Source organism: Macrobrachium nipponense, chromosome 21 (assembly GCF_015104395.2).
Source record: "Macrobrachium nipponense isolate FS-2020 chromosome 21, ASM1510439v2, whole genome shotgun sequence".
NCBI classification, from domain to species: Eukaryota; Metazoa; Arthropoda; class Malacostraca; order Decapoda; family Palaemonidae; genus Macrobrachium; species Macrobrachium nipponense.
Genome location: NC_087212.1, coordinates 47,098,226 through 47,125,214, shown reverse-complemented (window position 1 = coordinate 47,125,214; position 26,989 = coordinate 47,098,226). Strand labels below are relative to the sequence as shown.

Below are 26,989 nucleotides of genomic sequence, written 5' to 3'. Positions count from 1 at the left end.
CTAACACATATGATAAAACTTTTCTTTCTTAGCCATGGTTTCACCCATACTTTACGATTTTTCCTGCATATTTCATGCTCGTATTCGTCTTGCAGGAGTGCTATTTTCATTATTGTTCTTATTTTCTTTTACCTAGTGCCATGATTTAAAAACACTCATTATATCAGGACACTACAGGACTGAAAGGAACACTGCCACAGCATATTAACTCTGTTTTTAAAAATATGCGTAGAGGAAGTCATCTGCGTGTCTGGGCAATACCCAAGCGGACAGAAGAGCCCGCTAATCCCGGCAGGATAAAGCCGATGACAGTCGCGTATGTGTATGGCCAGCTTTAGAGAAATCCGCCTATTGTTGTTAAAACAGGGAGTAACGTTTTCTCTAACAGTGGAAAAATAATTGCTTATTTAAGGATCATAAAGTTGGAGGATCCAACGGGAAAATGTTGAAGAGAAATTAATCCACAATCTAAAATTAATCAATGAGAGATGAGGAAACCTCACAGGTGTTGTAGAGCGATAAGCAGGATGTGGCATGACGTCAACCACCTATAGATAGCTAATTGGAAAATACCCGTGTTAACACACACACACACAGGTTAACTAAAATAAAATCTTTTAAATTCTTAACATGCATGCTCTCTCTCTCTCTCTCTCTCTCTCTCTCTCTCACAAATTATATATAGGTATATATATAAAAGTTGCGTGTGTGTATGTATGTATGTATATATACATACAAGTTGCATGTATGTGTATGTATATATATTATATATAATATATATATATATATATAATAATATAATCAAGTTACCATGTCTGTATGTACATATTTATATATATAAAGAAATCCATACGCCATTTCTGCGAAGAAGTGTGGCTTCGAAAAACGTTAACCCGGTGTGTTTCTGTAATTCTTCTGGGATGAGGTTACGTTTTGAGCCCCAGTTACAACCTATTCCAGTCAACTAATCACCGGGTACCTTCTTCCCTGAAGGAAACGGGCAAACCCATCTCCCCCTACCCCCACCCCTGACCTCTGCGTACGACTGAACTTGGTAATTATGATCACTAGTAGTGTGAGGCAAGGTTGTAAATATCAGCGGTCCAAAGTAGTAAAAAAATGGAAAGTCGGAATAATTAAAGGGCCAAAGGTAAAGTTACTATCAACCAGACCTGAACTAGAATGGCCACATTATTCCCAAAATTTTAAAAACATATCGAAATCAGTCAAACATTGAATCGTTCTTATGATTTCAAATAAGCGTTTCCTCCACAAGATGAAAACCAGTGAAACAATGAATGTTCATACTCAATGTACGGCTACATCGATGGCAAAAATGGTGTACGAAATCAATGTTATTTTAAAGAACGAGAAATTACGACTGCAAAAACAGAGCTTCAAGTTAGTTTGACTTATGCTCAGAACCGTAGAGATGTTACTAGAGCGATGGAAAAAACAACAGAGATGCAGAAAGATAAAAAGTACTGCTGTGGGCTAAACTACCAACCCATTAGACTGTAGACCTTTCTGGCTTGAAGTTATATCTCATAAAAGATCCCTTCGTCTCATCTAGGCAAGGGAAAATATTTCTCTCCTGCCAGCTTAGTTTGGCAATAACATGAGCCCTGGTGAGGCGAGATGCAAGTCCCAAACAGTGTCTCTCTTCTGGAATCATGGATAAAGGGAAGGAGCAAGTACTGTAATACCAAGCTTCTGTACATAGTTACAAAAGCAAGTGAAGTGTTTATTAAGATATAGGAGAAACACAATATGTTTAAATATAAAAAAACGTATGCATGGAGTTTTCTTTCAAAGAATTAGCCTGTACTAAGAGGTGTTTGTATCGTACCTTTTCAGTAAGGCTGTGTATCTATTTGTATCGTCTTAGGAACAAACAAACAAGCTTAGTTATCTTGTAAATATTTTCGGATGACGAATAATGAATGACGAATTTACAGAAATTAATCAAACAAAACACCAGCTTAAAGTTAAAAGTTAAACAAGGACACAGCGAGGAAGCCCAATAATTATCTAAAGGTTCCTGAATTTATTTAAAGCCGTCTGGGGTAGTCAAGTCGGTGGCTTCAAAACCTCCAGTGTCCGTCTTGCTGAATTATACCGAAAACTATGTGAAATTAATAATAGGTTAGTAACCTCATGCAAACTCCGAGCTAACCACAAAATACAGAGCCTTTTTTTCTAGAAATATCATGTGTATGAGCTGTTAATATTGCCGTCGATCCCAAGCATAATGCTATTTTCTAACCCCAGGCTCGAATAAAACAGGAAAAAGAAACATCAGGAAGAAGGGTAACGCTTAACAACAAAGGAAGAGACGGATCTTCCTGCCATTTACAAGAAAGAAGATTATCAATCTAGTCGGAAAAACTAGAATCAGACGGCTTCACAGCAGATGGGTAGAAGCAGTCATTGATCCGTGAACGCCTAAAAGCAGTACTGATATTCCCTTCGGCTCAGCAGAACAGAGATCGAAATAACACTTGTAGGAGAGAGAGAGAGAGAGAGAGAGAGAGAGAGAGAGAGAGAGAGAGAGAGAGAAACACTAACATAAAAGTATTACACAGGAACAAAGAAGTCAATCATAAACTTTCAATTACGTATCTGCCTGACAACTATAAACAGTTATTAACTGTTACCCTTTATATATCGTGTGTTGATATGTAACTTGCTTAAACAAGTTTATAAGCAGTCTTCACCGCAATGAAATCGTGCATCTAGACATCGCTTTAGCATTAATTAATTAAGTGGTTAAGAAATTAGTCACTTATTCGCCCCCCACTCACTCTCTCTCTCTCTCTCTCTCTCTCTCTCCTCTCTCTCTCTCTCTCTCTCTCATAAGTACTTCAATTAGTCAAGGATATGAACTATCAAATACTACTTGGTTAAAAGGACATTTTCTTAAATTAGCGATAATAATACCAAAGGCATATTAGGTCCTTTTCTTGCATCTTAAATGAAAGGCTTAAAAATGCACTAAGGACACCTGCACCGACTGTAAAATCGCAAAAATTTATTGTGAAATCAGCCCCAAAAGAACGACGGAGAGTAAGCGAGAGACAGCACAGCACGCTTTTGCTAATTTCAAAATAATTTAATTCTGGATAAATTCAAGTACAAAACAGACTTTTTCTGAAGCAACAGAAAGAAACATTACTTTACCACAGTAGAAGCCACAGGTGTGCTATATTTCAGGCACCGCAAGCTGATATATTGGACGTCCACACGGGCAGTCAGGCAGTCACATACTCTCACAACAAGGCATAACACTAGACCTTTCTCGTTGCGGCACAGAGGCCCTTTAATATAGACTCTACCTTGTTCTGAAAACAAGAAAGAAAGAAAAAGAGAATGAAAGAAAAAGAAAACGAAAGAGAGATGGAGAGAGAACTTTTTTTAAGACTATCTCCTTTCATATTATAGTGACAGGTATGAATTTACATAATTTTCATTTGTTAAATTGTAACTGGCAACTTGGAAAATTAAGTGAATATGAAAATAAAGACATGTTCTATGATTGTCATGAGAGTCTCATAATGAAAGTCATGCTGCTTCCAAAACAGGCATAATTAGTAAATCGCACAAAGGAGGTTTATACCGAAGATTTACATGTTGTTTTGTCAGCATTTGTAAAAAGTATCTTAGAAATGTGGAATGCGGCAAAATCGTTAACCTTGAAAGTATGATGCTAGACCTTTTGAACTCTCCCTTCCCTCCCACCCCTCTCTGGTACTTTTTTTTTAGTTTAATTTACCATTATTCTTCTTCATCTCTTGTTTCCAAAGCATGGATAAAAAGAGATGGTTGGAGTCAGAAAGGGCATGTCAGTCAGATATCTTCCAGAACGAATTATGAATTAAGTCGTTGAGAAAGGCTAAAGAATGTTAAATTTCTTGAGTGTTCTCTAAGAGAAAAATAAATTTAATCTGACATTAATAAGTAAAAATACAAATGCCAATAAATGTCTGTGGGCAAGTGTGTGAGAGAGAGAGAGAGAGAGAGAGAGAGAGAGAGAGAGAGAGAGAGAGAGAGAGAATTCAAAATGCAAATCATCCTACTTTTAAAGTTAGGAATTTTACCGTGTTCCACACGCCTAAAGCAGACTCATTTTACGAAGACCGGCCAAGCAGCATTATAAATCTTGGGTACAAACCAAATGTTATCTCCCATCGTACATGCGCCGTTGACTTCCACTGCTATTTATAAATCATATTTGTTTTCAAGCAGCAAAGGCATTTCTTAACAATGTTTAAACTCTCGTATTTACGGTTAGGAAAAATGATCGCCCTGATAAGGTCATATTGTATATTCCATAACAAACGGCTCTAAAGAAATTGATCTTATTTAAATCAGATATATGTCCCCACCACACGAAATTCTATTATTCCACGGATTCGCGTAGCTATCCTGTGACTGGCATCTTATGGCATACCTTGAGATCAAACGAACAATTTTTCTACGGTTCCCATTAAGTTTGCCAGATACAGGGAGTCATGGCACCTAACAAGAGTACCACTAAAATAGAAGAGATATCTATCACTTAAAGGCATCACAAAATTCCAATTATATTACTTTTCTGTACTTTTCCAGTTTTAAGTTTATAGTCAATAGGGAGAAATAACAATGCAACAGAAAAGTATACAAAATCTGAAAGCATGGAACACCACACTACATGAGCGGAAGCATGAAAATGCTTAATTCCAGAAAATGAACTTATTTAGTCATTAAATGCTGCCATTTCACGAATCCTGAAAAATTTATTGGACAGAAAAGGAAAACAGGATAACCATGTAAGCATCTGACGAGTAAAGCGATTCCTATAAGCAATTAACTAGAACGACCGCAGTAGAGGCTAAAAGAGTCCAACAGCAACGTTCTTTCTACGGAAACTGTAATGCAATGATAGCAATTTTCATCAACTGGCCATGTCGCCATCATGCCCAGTAATGACTTCATTCGCTGTAATGTTCTCCGAAGCCGAGAGCTGCTTCGTGATTCCATGACTCCAGAGAGAGAGAGAGAGAGAGAGAGAGAGAGAGAGAGAGAGAGAGAGAGAGAGAGAGAGAGACTCCGGTTTAATCTAGTTCTAATTTCCTGTTTTTCTCGTATCCTTTTATGCCAGTGGTGTCGTGTTTAAAATTCCGCAGTTGTATCATCTTATATCAGCAACGCTTTTCCGACCTATATTTATACTCCTCTCTCCTTAATCTTCAGATTTACTGTGAGATTTTACTTATAACCGCAACTTTGATCAGGGTTTGCTCTATATACACTTTTTGTACGAACTAATTGTTATATTATTATACAATGACTTAAGCGGCGTAATAAGTGACGGATTTTTTGTACTTTTGCTAAACTTATTTTTTTAAAGATTATTAGGTTTATCTCTATCACCTGCATTAAATCCTTCAGGAGTTATAGGAGGCCAAGGGAATAAACATAAATTTAAATTAGACTTCTGTAAATTTCTTACGTACTACTTTCGTAAGAAAAAAATTCCTAAAGTGGCTCATTCATTCATTTTTGCATTAGTTCACAAACAGAAAAAAAATGAAAATAGCTAAAAAAGGCATATAGATATGCCTGATTAAAGCTGCGCTTAATCAACAGAAAGAAAGTAGAGAAACTAGCACTCACTAAAGTACCACAGACAACGTAAAAAAAAAAAAAAAAAAAAAAAAGTGGTCGCCCCAAACACTAGAGATATATATTATCAAACCGTCAACCATGCAGGCACGCCACCTTAATCCAAAGAGCAATTGAGCCTTTGCAATATTACCCTCCCAGTTACGTGCGTGGCAATAATCTTCTGTCCCAGCACTTCAGAATGCTGACGGGGCATCCTAATGATGCCATAATCCTTTATGTCCAGGGTCCTAACATCGAGTCTATGCTGCTATTACTGCATGGGCCAAGACTATATTTTACTCAGTCTTTTCATAATTTAATTTCCACACACAGCGAATTTCAGTTACTCCGCTATGAAGTATCACCAACAACAGCACTTTTTGGAAATCTATCATTGAACCTCCACTCAAATTGCCTTCATGTTCGAAGCTGTAATTGCAACCCTTTGGTGACTTGTGAAAAGTTTATTGTTATCCTTGTCATCTCACCTGTATTATGATATATGAGGGTCCACATTCCGAAGTACGACCACACGGTTATTATCAAAATAACTACCACTCTAATACTTACTTGCTGACAAGAATGTCGCCCTTCTTCCCAAAATCTAAAGATATTTTATTCCTCCTTTCGCTCTTCATCTTTAGATCACCTAGGACGTAGAGAATATATTAACATAATCCCACATATTCTGTGTGGAAGTGTCTGCATCGTGTATGATTTCTTTACGATTAATGTCATAAATACCCTTCCATCTCATCCTTTCTTCTTTTTTTGTGCAATCAAACCAGAATTAGACCCAAGAAAAAACGAGAATAACAATAACAAACTAAATCCCGGGCATCAAGAGGAGACAGTGATTTGTTGACCTAGTATCGCGATATCCAAAGGCGCGATGAAGTGTTTGTATAAGGCAGGATCATCGGCAAATAGTGCCCCTCCCCCAACACTCCCTCCTCTACTTTTATTTTTAATAGTTTGACCTACGTAATCCGATCAGATTTCTTATTACAGAGCGGGTTTTCACCAGCCTTTTGTCCGGGTAAACAGGAAGTCGATTTGTCTAGTTGTCAATCTCACAAAGAGAAAAATAAGTCGATAATGATGTTCAAATAAATACACGTTTGTTCATAGTTCTCTGGGTGTGTTTTGTCCTGAAAATTCACACCCAGTAGGTTACCAGACATAGCTGCTAAAGATTACAGTTCAGTAGAAAAAATGTTTATTAACTGCTTAGTAAGATTTAACTTGAAAATAAACACCCACACTAAGCGCCAACCTCTAGTTCCAGTACAGGACATCTGATATCTGATAAAGGGAATTATAACACGCACCACGCACAATATATATATATATATATATATATATATATATATATATATATATATATATATATATATATATATATATATATATATATATATGAAATCATTTCTATATATTTCTATATATATAGATAGATAGATAGATAGACGTTTTAAACAAACATTATGCAGTCAGGGGAGCTTTTTGATTGCCTAATACCATACGGAAAGGCAAATATACAATCTAAATGGAATATGAATAAAAATAACTACCTCCTTACCGGATGATCAATCAAAAATTTATTTTTAGCTGCTGTTAGTTCTTATAGAGAAACCCAAAATACTTTGAGTTCATTTCTGAGTCATATTAAGAGCAAACTTCCTTATCATTGCAGCTGTTATACATTTAAAAAGACCTTCTATAACTATTGCGTCGTTCATCAAATTTCAAAATACGTGGCTGAATCCATATCTAAGTGTCAAATTACATAATTGAATTTCTAACAAAACAAGCAAAATATAATTTTACGTCATCTTCACCTTAAATCCTTAAACCTCTGAAAGTTTCTTAATCTAAAAGCATTCACTGTTGTACTGGATGAGCTACAAAAAAGTCAATTCATTTCCTTCTACAAATTGTCACAAATTAGACAAATTAAACCATGAAGAGGGGAAAGTAATCTTGAAACTTTTTCAAACCCAAGGGCTCATGGCCACCGGAGACCACATGCAAGAGCCCCCAATCCCCATAAATTAGAGTCTGATGTTTGATCAGGCCTTGGACCTCACCAATCGAGCGGGAATGGCCGTAGTAATTCACAGTAATTTAGTGAGACCAGGCATCTACCGGGCGTTCCAAGCCCTTGGAACGATCACAGGAGTCAATCATCTTGGTTGGCATTCTGCTAATTCTCCTTCATGGACAGTAATTAGAAAATGTTGGAGCATAAGGGAATCCGTGGCTACATCAATTCTAGAGACATTAAGGGGAGGGAGAGGGCTATTTAACTCCAGTTACCGTCCAGCTGACGAGATGAAATCCCCTCCAATTACTCTATTGGCTGCTCAAGCGCAAAGTTGGACCTGATTGGTCACACGGGGCCGGGTGTCCCGACCAAACAATTGTATTACGACTTGGCGTTTTTCCATTGCACTAAAGCAATTCCCTCAAAGACTGAAGAGTGAAGGTGTATTAATCATTAATTAGACTAAATTATTGCCTATTCAGTGACATTTCTCTAATTTGAATTAAGCCATACATCGCTATCTAATCCTCTTGTAATAAACAATTATTACTTCGCTGAAGAATTCGAGCATTGTTACCTATAAATCATTAAATGTCGAGATACTATAACTTGGGGCATCACGAAAACTACATTTCTTCCATCTCCCCATATATGTGCCCAAAAACAATATTGAACAATGCAACCTTGAATTTTCAAATACCATATATTAGAGACTCAGTGAATACTCATAATTAATATCTTATGACTCACATTTCACCTTTAAGAACTTTAAATCTTGATGGATTTTACTAAGCGAGAATATCGAAACAGTTACACGCTTGCCTTATAAACAATACATACATAAGTATATACAAACTCGAATAAATACTTAACTGCAGTGAAATATGGGGAAAAGTCAATCATTTATTGAAGAGACTCCACATTATGTCTTAATGAATTTACTATAAAGGAATATGCCGGGGAAATTTGGGCATTTGTTCATGAACATAACTAGCAATGTATGATTTACCAAAAAAAAATCAATATAACAAGCGTTGCTACTTCTGGAATATGGGAGTCTTATTGGAAGCAAGAAAGGCCTTTTAATTTCCGGTAATAAACAATCAACGTCATTAACAACGTTTTCTAAGGATGCATAAAACTACTTCATATTTTGATCTCCTTCAATTCACTTCACTAATTTAATTATGCCATTTTGTGTCACAATGGTACGATTTACAACAATGAACTTTTATGCAAACACATTAAGAATCAAAACCGTCATTCGTTTTACTTTTTTAATAATATATATATTTTTTCCGAATTTCATCCTCTCTTACTTTCAAAAAAGTGCAAACATAATCAACCATACACAAACACGCAGAAACATATACACGTATGCATTTGTGTGTACGTGTATATATACATACACACACACACACACACACACACACACATATATATATATATATATATATATATATATATATATAATATATATATATATATAAAGGAATAGTAACCTTATTACACGCTCCAAGAAGAGGTCCATTGTCAGACGAACTGTTGGGCATTTTTTAACAGTTTATATGATTCATTGTCCTTGTATGGAATAATATATTATATATATATATATATATATATATATATATATATATATATATATATTATCCTTATATCCATAGGCCTCACATAGATAAATGATATGTGCTGTAGGACTTTATATAAACAAAACCATGTGCGACAGATTATGCATAATTCGCTCGCTTGAATTTCATGTACACTTCAAAGATCAGATGAAACCTTTGACGTTTATGGGACGAGATTCCATTTACCACCTACCTGTGCACATACACTCACTTTGTAATCTTAAACAATGACGTAAAAATGTCAAAACTTTATAGGAACCATATTAATCTCATTACTTCTCGCTATAGCATTAGTCGCCCCTATTAAATAGAAATTCCTACACCTTTGTATAGAAGATATCGATAATTTTGGCTAAATTGAGCTTTTTCAAAGTGCTCTTTTAATGGCAAAAGACATGATAAATTTTTCCTTAATTTTGCCCACGCTCCTTTTTCAAGTCGACATTCGCAGACCAGTATTTTATTATAACTTGAAAGAGAGAATAAACGGATTCTAAAATCAGGGTTTACTGGATCATCTCAAAAACATTATTTTACCATAATCTTATTTCTCATTTATCATAATATCAAACCCAAGCTAGAACTCCCCGTAAGTAAGCTTAGAATTTTTTCTAAAAATATAAATTTAAAAACCTACTAAATGCAACATCGCTAATTTTAAAGTACAATTTTATCATCGAAACCATTCAAATACTTCGTTAAAAATTCACCCCAAATCGGTTTCTAGTTAAACGTGAATGAGGATATGTTTTCCAAGCATACAGAAACAAAAATAAACATGCAAACAAAACAAAGTAATAAGGTTCCCTTCATTGAAAACAGACAGAATGAGAACAAGGGCAAATGCTTAGCTGAAAGGAATTCCAATATCAGCTGCAACTCGTACCAGAAATAACGCAAAAGGTCTTTCTTACATCCAGAAGACTCAATATTCTCGCCAGCTCCTTTGCAGGACGCATTGAAAGAAAAAATAAATAAATAAAAGGGGACAACAGAAAAAATTATATATAACAAAAACGCAAATTAGGCAAAGGGGACAGAGAAATTTCTCAATTTCTAAATATAAACGTTATCATCGAGAATACGGTAAGATGTTCATGGTATTTACCAAACTTCATAACGAAAAAATGAAAAATTTAAATAACTTTATCAACAGTTCAAACAACACAAAACAATTCAATTTCTTGCTTTCCAACTGGTAAACTGAAATAGTCAGGATCAATTATTTAAAATATTTAAATTTTCTGAAGAAAACTATCTTCAAAAAAGTAGTAAGAACTATAATTTAACCTGAGAAAGAAAAGCTGGCAGTTAGTAACTAGGGAAAGGAAGACGTAAGGGAAAAAGATTCGTTAAGTGGTACTTGCTCATTTGTTGGCATATCGAGCTTTCCTTTGGTAGCTTCTCAAATAAAAATAATTATCATTATTCCGGAAAAGTATCATATCATTAATTAAACCAAGGTGGCAAACAAAATAAAAATGATCTTACCTTATCACAAGTCTCAAGAAAACCGGGCGCTTTAAAAAACAGCCATAAAAACAGTCAAACAAACCTGAAGAGAGAAAGAAATCTGATATTAGGCTTTATTATCTTTTTAAACTTTTCATTCCTGTTTCTTGAAATATTAATCAACTTTAATCAAATAATATATATATATATATATATGGGATATAATATATATCTATAATAGAAATATATATATAATATATACATATACATATATATATATATATATATATATATATATATATATGTATATATATATATGTATGTAGTATATATATATATATATATATATATATATGTATGTATATATATATATATATATATATATATATATATATATATATATATATACACGTATATATTTATATGGGGATACAATCCACAATGAAGTAAAATCCCCTTGTAGTTTAAAATATATTTCTCTAGTACAGGATTAAAGCTTTCGACCATCAACTGTGGTCTTTAGTGAACAAGACCACAGTTGATGGTCGAAAGCTTTAATCCTGTGCTAGAGAAATATATTTTAAACTACAAGAGGATTTTACTTCATCGTGGATTGTATCCTCACTTACTTAGAGGTACGGACATAGTACCTGGCTTCTGCATATATATATATGATATATATTATATAAATATATATATAAATCATAATATATTATAAATATAAATATATAATATATATCTTTAATATATATATATAATTATATAATATATTATATATAATATATATATTATATGAATCTATAATATATATAAAGTCCATATCACATTTCCGAGTGATTTTTCATAATACATATATCGAGCACGATACAATGTCCTTTAATATCTAAGGTTCGGCTTACCCTCGGAAATTAATTATTTTCATTTTCAAATATGCTTAACCGAAGGGGAATTTTTTATTCTCGAAATAATAGATTTGCCTGGGACCAGGGCGCGAACCTAAGGGATCCTTTCAAACCCAGGAACGTCAGTGAAGCTTTTCCTACTACACCACCGCGAGTAGCGGTGGTGTAGTAGGAAAAGCTTCACTGACGTTCCTGGGTTTGAAAGGATCCATAGGTTCGCGCCCTGGTCCAGGCAAATCTATTATCGAGAAAAAAATTCCCCTTCGGTTTAAGCATATATGAAAATATATTAATTCCGAGTAGAGCGAATTAGATATTAAAGGACATTGTAGCTCGATATATATATATATATATATATTATATAATATATATATATGCAATTCATTAATGGCATAGCGAGCATTCAAACAATACAAAAATCTGTTTGATACAATATAAGGTGAAAGATCATTATACTCTTGTATCCCTGATATAAGCCTGAAAATAAATATCATCCTGAAATACAGGCAATAGTGGAATCTCTTGTCACGTAATACACAAGAGAAGAGAAAGATTAATAATGGTATGAAATTTCATACATCTCTGCCTATAAGATGGTGTTCTTCCCTTGTCTAATAGCTCCACAGATTTACAAAAACCATGCCTATCCTTAAAAACCATTCATTTCTGTTATGTAAGATGGTCTGAGATACCTTAAACATTACAGGACGGGCTAAATATACATAAAGTACACCCCTAAGCCGTGCAGACTTTAAGAATGACCAATTTAGGAAAAGAAACACATCTAAGGAGAGATGTAGATATGCAAATGCACATGGTGTAAGAATAAAATCCTAAAAATATGTTCTGTACCTTCCACTGGAAGTTGGAAGTTTAAACTAATATTGCAGACACTGACTGATACTTATAATATATACATATACATACATATATATATATTATATATATATTATATATATATATATATATATATATATATATATATATATATATATATATATAATATATGATATAATATATATATAAAATAAATGAACCATATAATCTTCATGTCCTAAAATTATTCGTTGATGATTATGTTTGCTTTTAGAGTACAAAGAGTACTAGACTCTCTGTTAAGGCATTAAGTAAAACTTTCTCATCGACGTTTTTATACTTGAAACTTATTTTCAGTCATTTTTTTTAAGTCTCATCCATTTTCCAAGCGTGTAAGAACGCTGGGTATATTTGCATATAGGCACATAAACGTACTGGCTTCATCTTGAGAACCTAACAGAAACCAAACTTTCAAAATTGACCATAAAGTACTTCAGTAAAGAAAAATAAGTTGAAAAAGGACATCAGATTTACAGACGAAATTGAAACCTTCAACTTTTCTTCCAAACTTTAAAATAAACCTCCAGCTGAAGGGAGCTGACATATTCGAGTCCCTGTTCGCCTCCTGTTTCCTCCTTCACGATGCAGAATGCACGATATCAGTGCCGCTGGGGGGAAATGACGACGATGACGGCGGCATTGTATTACAAGTGGAAGCTAGACAGCTGCGAGTACATGAAGGCAAAAGGAAAAAAGAAAACTGGGATACGATAATGGATGAGAAGGATCTAAGAAAAACTTAAAATCTAACAGGTTTCTGAGAGAGAAAAATGACCTACGGAGGAAGATAAACTCCGTGGTTCCATTTCACCCCCCCCCCCCCCCCCAACAACTTTATCCATTCTCCTGAGATCTGTAATCAAGAAAGAAAAGGGAGGTTGGATGAGGCCTATAGCCTCCAGGGTGAGGGACAACTGCCTCTTAACAATTCCTCCCTTTTTACCATAAAAAAAGAACAGGGTAAAGAAGTGAACCTAAGGTCCCTTGTGTCGCTGATTGGTACCTGACTTTGCCCCTGAGGTTTTCAGCTATTCAGTTACAAAAAGATGAAAAATAATTAAGACGGGTAGGAGTGTTTTTATAAGAAGTACTTTTTATGACCGATGATACGTCACGCATAGTAAGCTTAGAATTTAATAGTGTTAGGGTTGATGTTAAAGTACTTTTCACTTTATCCACATACAAGAACATATGTGCATATATATATATATATATATATATATATATATATATATATAATATACACACACATTATATATATATATATATATATATATATATATATATACATATACATATTACATTAAAAAACATGCTCAAGCTCGATGCTCACATATAGAACACTAAAGTACTATTCATACGTGACATAATACTTATCACTAGATATTTCCAGGAGGCATGTCATTATTTTATTATCTATTTCCTTATGTTCATTCATCTGTCACCTTTTTTTTCTATGACCTGTCTCCCTCTCTGCAGGATGATTTCCCTTTAAAGCCATCTTGGGTTTTTAGTCTGTTGACTCTGTCCACCCACAAGGTTTTTCAGCTGAAGATACATAATGAATACGCCTAAAAACGACTCGCTTTCCCAAGATATGTATCGAATTAACTATACATAAGAACATTACCAGATATGTGAATTCACAGTGATTATTTGCAACCGCAGTGCAGTACTGGAGTCTCCCTTAAAACCGACATCAAACTCAACATCGGGATGACGCCAACAGACAGCGATCTACCTGAACAGGCAGTACTGACCTATCTTGCATAAGCGGCCCTTGTGCATATTATATCATTCTACTCCGCTCATATTATTCTCTGAGGATAAACAAGCGATCATTAAAGCTTGAAAGTGCACGATAAGAGTATGAGAAGAGCATGAATTTCCCGGAGTCATTTAATGATGATAAAAAATTATTGTTACGAGGTAACACTTGGCCTACTTCATTAGGTATCCAAGCTTACTGTGACCCGCTGCCAATTACGAAGCAAATGCGCCGAATAAGGTATTCAATGAACTTCTGGGACAATTGTGTAGATACTACTAGTTGCAGCTCTTAGGGATGCCTTCCACAGGAGTTCTAACACATTTATATCATCACAAGGTTAATACAGCATTAAAAGTAGCTTTTAATATCAAGTTCAATTTATAAGAGCTACAAGGGAACCAAACTATTTGGCAACGACACTGCAAAAACACTTGAAGATTTAACGGAAGTTTTCTTTCGTACATACATAAGCCTTTCCATCAATTTACTTTCCTGAACTGAACACGATAAGAGACTCAGTATCATAACTGTCGCTAACTTTATAGGATTAACCTAAGCAAAGCTATAGACAAATTGAGAAGCAACGATGTATATAAGCACACATATCTATGTATCTATATCTATATCTATATCTATATATATATATATATATATATATATATATATATATATATATATATATATAGAGAGAGAGAGAGAGAGAGAGAGAGAGAGAGAGAGAGAGAGAGAGAGATTTGCACAAATTCATATATATACATTATAAATTTATAATTCAATATTTTATATATTATATATATATATATATATATATATAAATATATATATATATATATATATATATTTGAATTATAAATATGCACATACATTTATGTATAATATATTATATATATATCATATATATATCTATAGAATATATATATTTATAATGTATATATATAAATTTGTGCAAATCTCTCTCTCTCTCTCTCTCTCTCTCTCTCTCTCTCTCTCTCTCTCTCTCTATATATATATATATATATATATATATATATATATATATATATATATATATATATATATATATATATATATACTGCAAAGAGGAGATTAAAATAAATTGCTTTAACTCGTCCAAATCCAAAAAGCTTTGGTCCTTCGCCCAATTTATGACGACCAACAAAATTTCGCTTAGTCGCGATCTTTCGATGTAATATATAAGAGATACTTGAGACACGCAATATTTGAACAGGCAATCCTATTAGGTGAATAACAATACGTTACTCGTTTTCTCATGAATATGATAATAGAATGGATATGAATCATCGTCTCGTGTATACTGGGTTTTGGCATAGAGAATATTAATATGAGTTACTGCTTTTATTGAAAATAAAAAAATAGCCAAAATTGTTTGAAATTATGTTTTAAAAATCGGGTAAACGCTAAGATGTCTTCTCTGCCTGTCGATTTCGGGTTCCATACTTAGTATCGATGTCTGCTAACCTCCACCGTGATAGCTGATTGGTAAGCTTGTAACACTTGGCTAATTATGAATTTTGTAGTGTGTGTGTGTGTATTTGTATTAGCTTTAACCACATTTCCCAATTTTCTTATAATTTTAACCAAGGTTAGCTATATGTAATTTTAGTTGTAAATGAAAAAGACGGAAAACAAATTCATCCATTTTTATGTAAAAATGGGATTTTGAATTCCTATTTTATAAAAGGTGTAAACTTACTTTAAAACTACTTTCTACACATTTAAAAAAATGATCTATTTCATTCCACTGGCAGTAATTGCACATTTTGAACCATCGCAGTTTGCGCTCTAAGATAATTACTGCTTTTTACAAGGGAAGTGTTCTTCCGAAGCTGACAGATGTTTAAAAGTTACATCGAAGAGCAAGCAAGGATGAATGGCAGGGTTAACATCGAAGAAAGCTGTGTGAGACAGAAAACCTAGAAGGAGGAAAAATATGAAGGAGGTGATTTTATATCAACAACATCCGTTAAGAGAGGGAAAATCCATTCTGTACGCGATGCACTTCTAGTACCAACACTGGCAGTTCAAGACAAAGTGGCACATGTTACGTACCCTTTTTAATAATGTTTTTTAAGGAGTAACATTCCACACATAAGTGATTTCCTTAAAGGCGTCGTGCATAAGACTTTATTCCAATGAAAGCACCATCATCTGTAATTATGAATACCTACATCAAATATCCTCAATCTACTTATACAAGTACGGACGGAGATAGGCGATTTGCATGCAGCCACACGGCCATCTTAGAAGTTAAGTCATTCTGAATGACCCGTAAAGCCAATTTCAAGTTTTAACAGCCTCATTCGAGCTAGACATAGAATTCACCTAACTACTGCTGCACAAGCCATGCTGTTGCCCATCATCTGAGAGAGAGAGAGAGAGAGAGAGAGAGAGAGAGAGAGAGAGAGAGAGAGAGAGAGAGAGAGAGAGAGAGAGAGAGAGAAATGGTTGACATAATGGAAACACTGGTACAGTATGCACTGTCTAAAGGAATTTTCGTGAAGTATATTTAGGGGCAATGAACATGAGGAAGAGGAATAGGTGAAAGAGAATTAAGGGAAAGACGATGAGGAGTGAGGTAATGCTTGTGTCGGTGGGAAAGGGGGGCGGGAAGGGAAGGTTAGGGGAGATGAGGTTCTAAAGAGGGAGAGCCCCATGGTATTTGTATAGAGGTGTCCCGGAGGACTCGAGGGGAACCTTTAAAGGTAAAGCGCCAAGAGCACATATTATGTAGGGAAATAGGAAAATAACATTTTGTATTGGGTATCGGAAAAAGAAATATAACAGAAAAACTAATGAAAAAGTACAATAATGACAAATAACTGAGAGATTTACGAACTAGAACACCCGACGCAAGGCCTTCCTCAGCCCACAAGACTACAAGAAGTAATTTGAGGAAAAAAGGATAGAATGTGTAAAGCAGCCGAGACAACATGGAGGGTCGAAAGGAGGCGATCATCCCTCTTCCTTAATGAAAACTACTTGCTTTATATGCTACTCTTTTCAGGATAATATTTTCATACTTCAGGGCGGTGGGCTTTTGTTCTCTTCCAATTCATCAAGGTGGCAAGACCTTTATATGGAGAGTTGGATGATGGTACAACCTCTGAACTAGAGGATTTACTTTTCGAAAGATACCTGAACTTGGGATACTCTAAGGTAACCTGAATTTAGGGGATTTCTTTTCTAAGGATACCTAACTAGGAAGATTTTACTCTAAGGGGATACCTGAAACTTGGGAATTTCTCTAAAGGATACCTGAACTAGGGGATTTACTTTTCTAGGAACCTGAACTAGGGGATTTACTTTTCTAAGATACCTGAACTTGGGAATTTTACTTTTCTTCTAAAGATACCTGAACTAGGGGATTTACTTTTCTAAGGATACTTGAACTAAGGAAATTTACCTTTTCTAAGGAACTATCTGGGGAACTGAAGATTTACTTTTCTAAAGGATACCTAACTGGGATTTACTTTTCTAAGATTTACTTGCAACAAGGGGAATTTACTTTTCTAAAGATATCCTGAACTAGGGATTTACTTTTCTAAATACCCTGGAACTGGGAATTTCTTCTAAGATCCTGGAACTAGGGGATTTACTTTTCCAGGAATTCTAACTAAGGTAAGATACTTTTCTAAAGAACCTGAACTTGGGAATTTACTTTTTTCTAAAATACCTGAAACTAGGGGAGTTTATTTTCTAAGGATACTTTTGACTAAGGGGATTTACTCTAAAGGATACCTTGAAAGGAATTTTCTCTAGGATACTTGAACTAGGAGATTTACTTTTCTAAGGATACTTGAAACTAGGGGATTTTGTTACTTTTCTAAGGATATCTTGAACTAGGAGATTTACTTTTCTAAGGTACTGAAACAGGGGATTTACCTTTTCTAAGAACCTTGAACTTTAGGGATTTACTTTTCTAAGGAACCTGACTAGCTTTAACTTTTCTAGGAACCTGAACTAAGGGGAATTTCGTTTTTCTAAGGATACCTTGAACTAGGGGAATTTTACTCTAGGAAAACCTGAACTAGGGATTTACTTTTCTAAAGTTTACCCTGACCTAGGGATTTACTTCTAAAGAATTACCTGAACTAGGGGATTTTACTCCAAGGAACCTGAACTAGGGGATTTTGGGGTTTTTCTAAAGATACTTTTGAACTAGGGGATTTCTTTTCAAGGAATACTTGAACTAGGGGATAGTACTTTTCTAAGGAACCTGATAGGGAATTTACTTCTAAGATACTGACGAGATTTACTTTTCTAAGGAAAACCTTTGAACTTTTAGGGTTATTTACTTTTCTAAGGAAACCTGAACTTAGAATTTTCTTTTCTAAGGAAACCTGAACTTACTTTTAAGGGGATTTAACTCTAAGGTTTATACCTTAACTAGAATTTTCTCTATAAGGGGATTTCCCCTTTTGACTAGGGGATTTTACTTTTCTAAGGACCTGAACTTAGAATTTTACTTTTCCTAAGGACCTGACTTTATTAAGGGGATTTCTTTTCCCATTTAAGAACCCTGAACTAAGGATACTCTAAGTGAAGGAAACTAACCTAATGGGTTTTCTTTTCTATTTATACCTGAACAGGGGTAACTTTTTCTAAGGAAATAACCTGACTAGGGGAGGGAATTTATTTCTTTTCTAAGGAAACCTCGAACTAGGAGGGTTTGGGGATTACTTTTCTAAGTAAATACCTTGAACTAGGGATTTTACTTTTCTAAGATACCTGACTAGGGGATTTACTCTAAGGAAACCTGACTTAGAATTTTCTCTAGGACCTGACTTTTGGGGATTTACTTTTCCTAAGGAAACCTAACTAGGATTTTCTCTAAGACTGACTAAGGGGATTTACTTTTTCTAAAGTATACCTAACTAGGAGGGATTTTTAACTCTAGGGGACTTTACCTTTTGAACTAAAGGGATACCTTTTCTAAGAACCTGAACTAAGGGGATTTACTTTTCTAACCAAGAATACCTGAACTGGGGATTTTACTTTTTCTAAGGAAACCTAACTAGGGGATTTGTTTGACCTTTTCTTAGACCTTTTGACTAAGGGGGAAATTTTACTTTTCTAAAGATACTTTTGAAATTAAGGGGATTTAACTTTTCTAAAGACCTGACCTGTGGGTTTAACTCCTAGGGGACCTTTGACTAGGGGATTTACTCCTTAAGAACCTGACTAGATTTACCTTTTCTTAAAGAACCTGGGAACTTTTAGTTTACTTTTCTAAGGTTACCTGACGGGTATTTACTTTTCTAAGGGAACCTTTTGGATTCAACTAGGGATTTTACTTTTCTAAAGGATAAACCTGAACTGGGGATTTACCTTTTTCTAAAGAACAACCGGAACCTAGGGGATTTTACTTTTCCAAGGGATTTATCTTTTGAACTAGGAAATTTTACCTCTGATCTGAGGGGATTTTAACTTTTGTGGAGTTTACTTTTCTAGGATTACTTTTGGCACTAGAATTTTACTTTTCTAGGGGACCTGAACTAAAAAAAAAAATTTTTACTTTTCTAAGGAAATACCTGAACTTGGGGATTTACGGGGTTTTCTAAAGATTTAGCTTTTGGAACGAGGGGATGGTACTTTTCTAAGTATAACCTAGAATTTACTATTTTCTTTTAAGGGGATTTACTTTTAACTAAAGGAGATACTTTTTCTAAAGGAATACTTGACTGGGGATTTACTTTTCTAAGGATACTTTGAACTAGAATTACTCTTAGGGGATTTCTTTTGACTAAGGGGAAATTTAACCTTTTGCCTAAGGGATACCTTTTGGGGACCTTTGTGGGATTTTTTCTTTTCTAAGGAAATTTAAACCTGGACTAGGGGATTTTACTTTTTCCAAATGAATATTTCTGAACCTAAGGAAAGGGGGGATTTTACCTCTAAGATACCTGACTTTGGGGAATTTTACTTTTTCTAAAGGGATTATCTGAACTAAGGGGATTTACTTTTCTAAGGATCCTTTGAACCTAGGGGATTTACTTTTCTAAAGGATACCTTGGGAACTAGGGGATTTACTTTTCTAGGAAATACTTTTTGAACGGGAAGGGGTTTACTTTTCTAAGGGGCTTTACTTTTGGGAACTAAGGAAGATACTCTAGGGAAATTAACTGAACTAGGGGATTTACCTTTTCTAAGATACCTGAACTAGGGGATTTACTTTTCTAAGGAAACCTTGAACTAGGGGATTTCTTTTCTAAGGAACCGGAAACTAGGGGAATTTCCTTTTTCTAAGGGGAAACCTTTGAACTAGGGGGATTTTACTTTTCAGGAACCTGAACTAGGGGATTTACTTTTCTAAGGAAACCTGAACTAGGGGTTTATTTTTACTTTTCTAAGTTATTTTTTAACCTTAACTAGGAATTTACTTTTCTAAAGATACCTGAACTAGGGGATTTACTTTTCTAAGGAAACCTGAACTAGGGGATTTACTTTTCTAAAGATACCTGAACTAGGGGATTTACTTTTCTAAGGAAACCTGAACTAGGGGATTTACTTTTCTAAGGAAACTGAACTAGGGGAATTTACTTTTCTAAAGATACCTGAACTAGGGGGATTTACTTTTCTAAGGAAACCTGAAACTAGGGGATTTACTTTTCTAAGGAAACCATGAACTAGGGGACTTTTTCTAGGAAACCTGAACTAGGGGATTTAACTTTCTAAGGAAACCTGAACTAGGGGATTTACTTTTCTAAGTATACCTGAAACTAGGGATTTACTTTTCTAGAACCTGAACTAGGGATTTACTTTTCTAAGTATACCTGAACTTGGGAATTTACTTTTTCTAAAGACACCTGAACTAGGGGATTTACTTTTCTAAGGATATCTGAACTAGGAGATTTACTTTTCTAAAGATACCTGAACTTGGGAATTTACTTTTCTAAAGATACCTGAACTAGGGGATTTACTTTTCTAAGGAAACCTGAACTAGGGGATTTACTTTTCTAAGGATACCTGAACTTGGGAATTTACTCTTCTAAAGATACCTGAACTAGGGGATTTACTTTTCTAAGGATACTTGAACTAGGGGATTTACTTTTCTAAGGATATCTGAACTAGGAGATTTACTTTTCTAAAGATACCTGAACTAGGGGATTTACTTTTCTAAGGATACTTGAACTAGGGGATTTACTTTTCTAAGGATATCTGAACTAGGGGATTTACTTTTCTAAAGATACCTGAACTTGGGAATTTACTTTTCTAAGGATACCTGAACTAGGGGATTTACTTTTCCAAGGATATCTGAACTAGGAGATTTACTTTTCTAAAGATACCTGAACTTGGGAATTTACTTTTCTAAAGATACCTGAACTAGGGGATTTACTTTTCTAAGGATACTTGAACTAGGGATTTACTTTTCTAAGGATACTTGAACTAGGGGATTTACTTTTCTAAGGATACTTGAACTAGGAGATTTACTTTTTCTAAGGAATACTGAACTAGAGATTTACTTTTCTAAGGATACTTGAACTAGGGGATTTACCTTTCTAAGGATACTTGAACTAGGAGATTTACTTTTCTAAGGATACTTGAACTAGGGGATTTACTTTTCTAAGGAAACCTGAACTAGGGGATTTACTTTTCTAAGGAAACCTGAACTAGGGGATTTACTTTTCTAAGGAAACCTGAACTAGGGAATTTACTTTTTCTAGGATATTGAACCTAGGGGATTTACTTTTCTAAGGAAACCTGAACTAGGGGATTTACTTTTCTAAGTATTCCTGAACTAGGGGATTTACTTTTCTAAAGATACCTGAACTAGGGGATTTACTTTTCTAAGGAAACCTGAACTAGGGGATTTACTTTTCTAAAGATACCTGAACTAGGGGATTTACTTTTCTAAGGATACTTGAACTAGGGGATTTAGTACTTTTCTAAGGAAACCTGAACTAGGGAATTTACTTTTCTAAAGATACCTGAACTAGGGGATTTACTTTTCTAGGGAAACCTGAACTAGGGGATTTACTTTTCTAAGGAAACCTGAACTAGGGGATTTACTTTTCTAAGGAAACCTGAACTAGGGGATTTACTTTTCTAAGGAAACCTGAACTAGGGGATTTACTTTTCTAAGTATACCTGAACTAGGGGATTTACTTTTCTAAAGATACCTGAACTAGGGGATTTACTTTTCTAAGGAAACCTGAACTAGGGGATTTACTTTTCTAAGGAAACCTGAACTAGGGGATTTACTTTTCTAAGGAAACCCTGAACTAGGGGATTTACTTTTCAAGGAAACCTGAACTAGGGATTTACTTTTCTAAAGTATCACTGAACCGAGGGGATTTATAACTTTTCTAAAGATACCTGACTAGGGGATTTACTTTTCTAAGGAAACCTGAACTAGGGGATTTACTTTTCTAAGTATACCTTAACTAGGGGATTTACTTTTCTAAAGATACCTGAACTAGGGGATTTACTTTTCTAAGGAAACCTGAACTAGGGGATTTACTTTTCTAAGGAAACCTGAACTAGGGGATTTACTTTTCTAAGGAAACCTGAACTAGGGGATTTACTTTTCTAAGGAAACCTGAACTAGGGGATTTACTTTTCTAGTATACCTTTAACTAGGGAGATTTACTTTCTAAAGATACCTGCAACTAGGGGATTTACTTTTCTAAGGAAACCTGAACTAGGGATTTTACTTTTCCTAAAGATACCTGAACTAGGGATTTACTTTTCTAAAGGAACCCTGAACTAGGGGATTTACTTTTCTAAGGAACCTGAACTAGGGAATTTTTACTTTTCTAAAGATACCTGAACTAGGGGGATTACTTTTTCTAGGGAAACCTGACTAGGGGGATTTACTTTTTCTAAGGAAACCTGAACTAGGGGATTTACTTTTCTAAGTATACCTGAACTTGGGAATTTACTTTTTCTAAAGACACCTGAACTAGGGGATTTACTTTTCTAAGGATACCTGAACTAGGGGATTTACTTTTCCAAGGATATCTGAACTAGGGGATTTACTTTTCTAAGGAAACCTGACTAGGGGATTTACTTTTCTAAGGATACCTGAACTAGGGGATTTACTTTTCTAAGTATACCTGAACTTGGGAATTTACTTTTCTAAGGATACTTGAACTAGGGGATTTACTTTTCTAAGGATACTTGAACTAGGAGATTTACTTTTCTAAGGATACTTGAACTAGGGGATTTACTTTTCAAAGGATACTTGAACTAGGAGATTTACTTTTCTAAGGATACTTGAACTAGGGGATTTACTTTTCTAAGGAAACCTGAACTAGGGGATTTACTTTTCTAAGGAAACCTGAACTAGGGGATTTACTTTTCTAAGGAAACCTGAACTAGGGGATTTACTTTTCTAAGGATACTTGAACTAGGGGATTTACTTTTCTAAGGAAACCTGAACTAGGGGATTTACTTTTCTAAGGAAACCTGAACTAGGGGATTTACTTTTCTAAGGATACCTGAACTAGGGGATTTACTTTTCTAAGTATACCTGAACTAGGAGATTTACTTTTCTAAAGATACCTGAACTAGGGGATTTACTTTTCTAAGGAAACCTGAACTAGGGGATTTACTTTTCTAAAGATACCTGAACTAGGGGATTTACTTTTCTAAGGAAACCTGAACTAGGGGATTTACTTTTCTAAGGAAACCTGAACTAGGGAATTTACTTTTCTAAAGATACCTGAACTAGGGGATTTACTTTTCTAAGGAAACCTGAACTAGGGGATTTACTTTTCTAAGGAAACCTGAACTAGGGGATTTACTTTTCTAAGGAAACCTGAACTAGGGGATTTACTTTTCTAAGGAAACCTGAACTAGGGGATTTACTTTTCTAAGTATACCTGAACTAGGGGATTTACTTTTCTAAGGAAACCTGAACTAGGGGATTTACTTTTCTAAGTATACCTGAACTTGGGAATTTACTTTTTCTAAAGACACCTGAACTAGGGGATTTACTTTTCTAAGGATACCTGAACTAGGGGATTTACTTTTCTAAGGAAACCTGAACTAGGGGATTTACTTTTCTAAGGAAACCAGAACTAGGGGATTTACTTTTCTAAGGATACCTGAACTAGGGGATTTACTTTTCTAAGTATACCTGAACTTGGGAATTTACTTTTTCTAAAGACACCTGAACTAGGGGATTTACTTTTCTAAGGATACCTGAACTAGGGGATTTACTTTTCTAAGGATACCTGAACTAGGGGATTTACTTTTCTAAGTATACCTGAACTTGGGAATTTACTTTTCTAAAGATACCTGAACTAGGGGATTTACTTTTCTAAGTATACCTGAACTTGGAGATTTACTTTTCTAAAGATACCTGAACTTGGGAATTTACTTTTCTAAGTATACCTGAACTTGGAGATTTACTTTTCTAAAGATACCTGAACTAGGGGATTTACTTTTCTAAGTATACCTGAACTTGGAGATTTACTTTTCTATGTATACCTGAACTAGGGAAAGTATTTTTTTTAGTATTCCTGAACTAGGGGATTTACTTTTCTTAACTAACCACCCTTCGCATGGGTTATAAGGGTCATTCACGTTTTAATGACCAGCAATAAAAAGATACTCCCTGCAGCGAAGCTTTAGAAAAATTCGAATAAGTTTTGACTAAACGAAATAAAGAAATAGACGTGCTAGTTGATAATTAATTAAACATTTGCCATAGGTTCGTGATTGTCATTCAACGAGAATAGCCCATAAATATTCATTCCCTCAGAACCTTGAAGGTAACACTGGCCAAATTACTAGCGCCAAAAATCATCAAACGAGGACATACGTCTAGTATTGGAAGACAGAAAAACAGCTAGGGTCACCCGAGACTGCCACTTGAAAAGAGAGAGAGTCGAGGTAAGCTACGTCTAGAAGCATTTATATAAAGAACCTACCTATCTGTATAAAGAAACACGCATAAACAGAGATTAGATAATGCACTCCAAAATGAAATTTGTAAATGGCGCTTAAAAGGAAAAAAGAAGCGACAGACACTATTCAGATGCGGAGCTAAAAGGCAAGAACTGACGAAATTATTACGTAGAAAGGATACAGGAATGTGGGCAAGAATGATTATCATAATAATGTATCAAGCGAATTGTTTTGCTAGTATTTACATCACATGCAGAAGTTGAGGCATACATCTTTCATTTTTATTGCGAGATACCAATTAAAATATTTCTCTCTACCTGTGACTATAATATTGCACATTAAAACATACAAACAATAAAACATACAAGGCCACTTGCTAAGGGTCAGTAATCAGCTATCCACATTCTTAATTCCTTGTAATTAAGTGTAAGAACGGGGTCACACTAGCACCTTTTGTCTCTTACCGACAAACGTGGCAAAAGTAGCAAATATTTTTTCTAAATTGGTGGAGAACTGTAGTCAGTTCGCTTCACTGAAGTGATATCACGCGAGCACTACTTGAAATTGCGACGTCAGTTATAAAAAAATGAATAAATAAATATTTGATACTTCTTTCAAAGTCACGGCCAGTATGACAGTTCTAACCCTTTTTACAAAGAAGACAATATCAGAAGTTCAAAAGTAAACTCTTTCTGTTGAAGCAACAACTAAAAGGAGGCTTCATTTAAAGCGGAATCTTAGAGAAAGAGGGAAGGGAAAAAGGGGCTGGCTTTCACGCCACAGCTCATGGAACCATTATCTAAAAACTTTAAACGTATACTAAATAAAGTAGGACGCTACTTTACAGCAGGCTCTCACAAAAAAAAAAAAAAAAAGTAAAATGCGTAAAAAGTAAAAATCTGACACAAAGTGATGAAAAGTGACGCGAAAGGTCCTGGACTTTTCTCCTTCCGCCTCAATTTGCATACACAGGGCGCGCGTTCATGAATATAAGAGGAGAAGAGTTTCCACACCAACAAGAAAATGGACGCAAGTAATTGCGTAATCAACTCTTGCTCCATTGTGGGAGGCTTATTAAAAGAGGTCACTGGAAAAAGAATAACAGTTAACTGTAAATATCCGTAAGGGAACAATAACAATTATTATTATTATTATTATTATTATTATTATTATTATTATTATTATTATTATTATTATTATTATTATTATTAGCAATAAACATACTCATTTCGGATTTGAATCGCTAACCTGTGACCCAGGCCACCACTATATCCACTCTACCACAGATGAAAAAAAAGAAATGGAATCATAAATGCTGCTACATATACTTTGCAACCACGCCAGATTTACTGTACCCATATCTACCTGCACTTCCTCCAGTCCTCCTGTGCCTAAGTGGATACAGTAACAGCCTAGATAATCCAAGGTCAGCGGTTCAAAACCCCAAAATTGGGAAGTGTGTCTTTATCATGTATTCCCATGAAGGCTGCCCCTTTCTCCTCCGCCTCCTGGAGGCATTAACAAGCATCCAAAGAACTGAATGCCAACAGTGAAAAGAGCAGCAAAAAACATGAAATTAAGTTATTATTATAACCATAAAAAGTCAAAGGCAATTTCATTTCAACCACATTTTAAGGTGGAACAAACAAAACAATGCGAAAATAAAATTCTGTCGCAAAACACATAACGGCAGAAAAGACGCAGTTCCCGTGAATTGAGTAAATGTCCGAGTTTAACTTACTACTAATCCCTTAATTACCTTTAGAACTCACGAATTTTCTTTCCCGAGTCG

General features: G+C 34.8%; 1 protein-coding gene across 5 annotated transcripts in view; it reads right to left on the bottom strand.

Moving 5' to 3' along the window:
* The window catches only part of LOC135198012 (glycine receptor subunit alpha-4-like), a 758,459-nt gene that overhangs the window by 510,104 nt on the left and 221,366 nt on the right, over positions 1–26,989 (bottom strand). For 4 of the 5 annotated variants that reach the window (XM_064225359.1, XM_064225361.1, XM_064225362.1 and 1 more), the window contains exon 5: positions 10,813–10,876. The exons of the other annotated variant lie outside the window; for it this stretch is intronic. The gene's annotated coding sequence lies outside the window, so the exon portion shown is untranslated. The remainder of the gene's footprint in view (positions 1–10,812; positions 10,877–26,989) is intronic. 5 annotated transcript variants of the gene reach the window in all.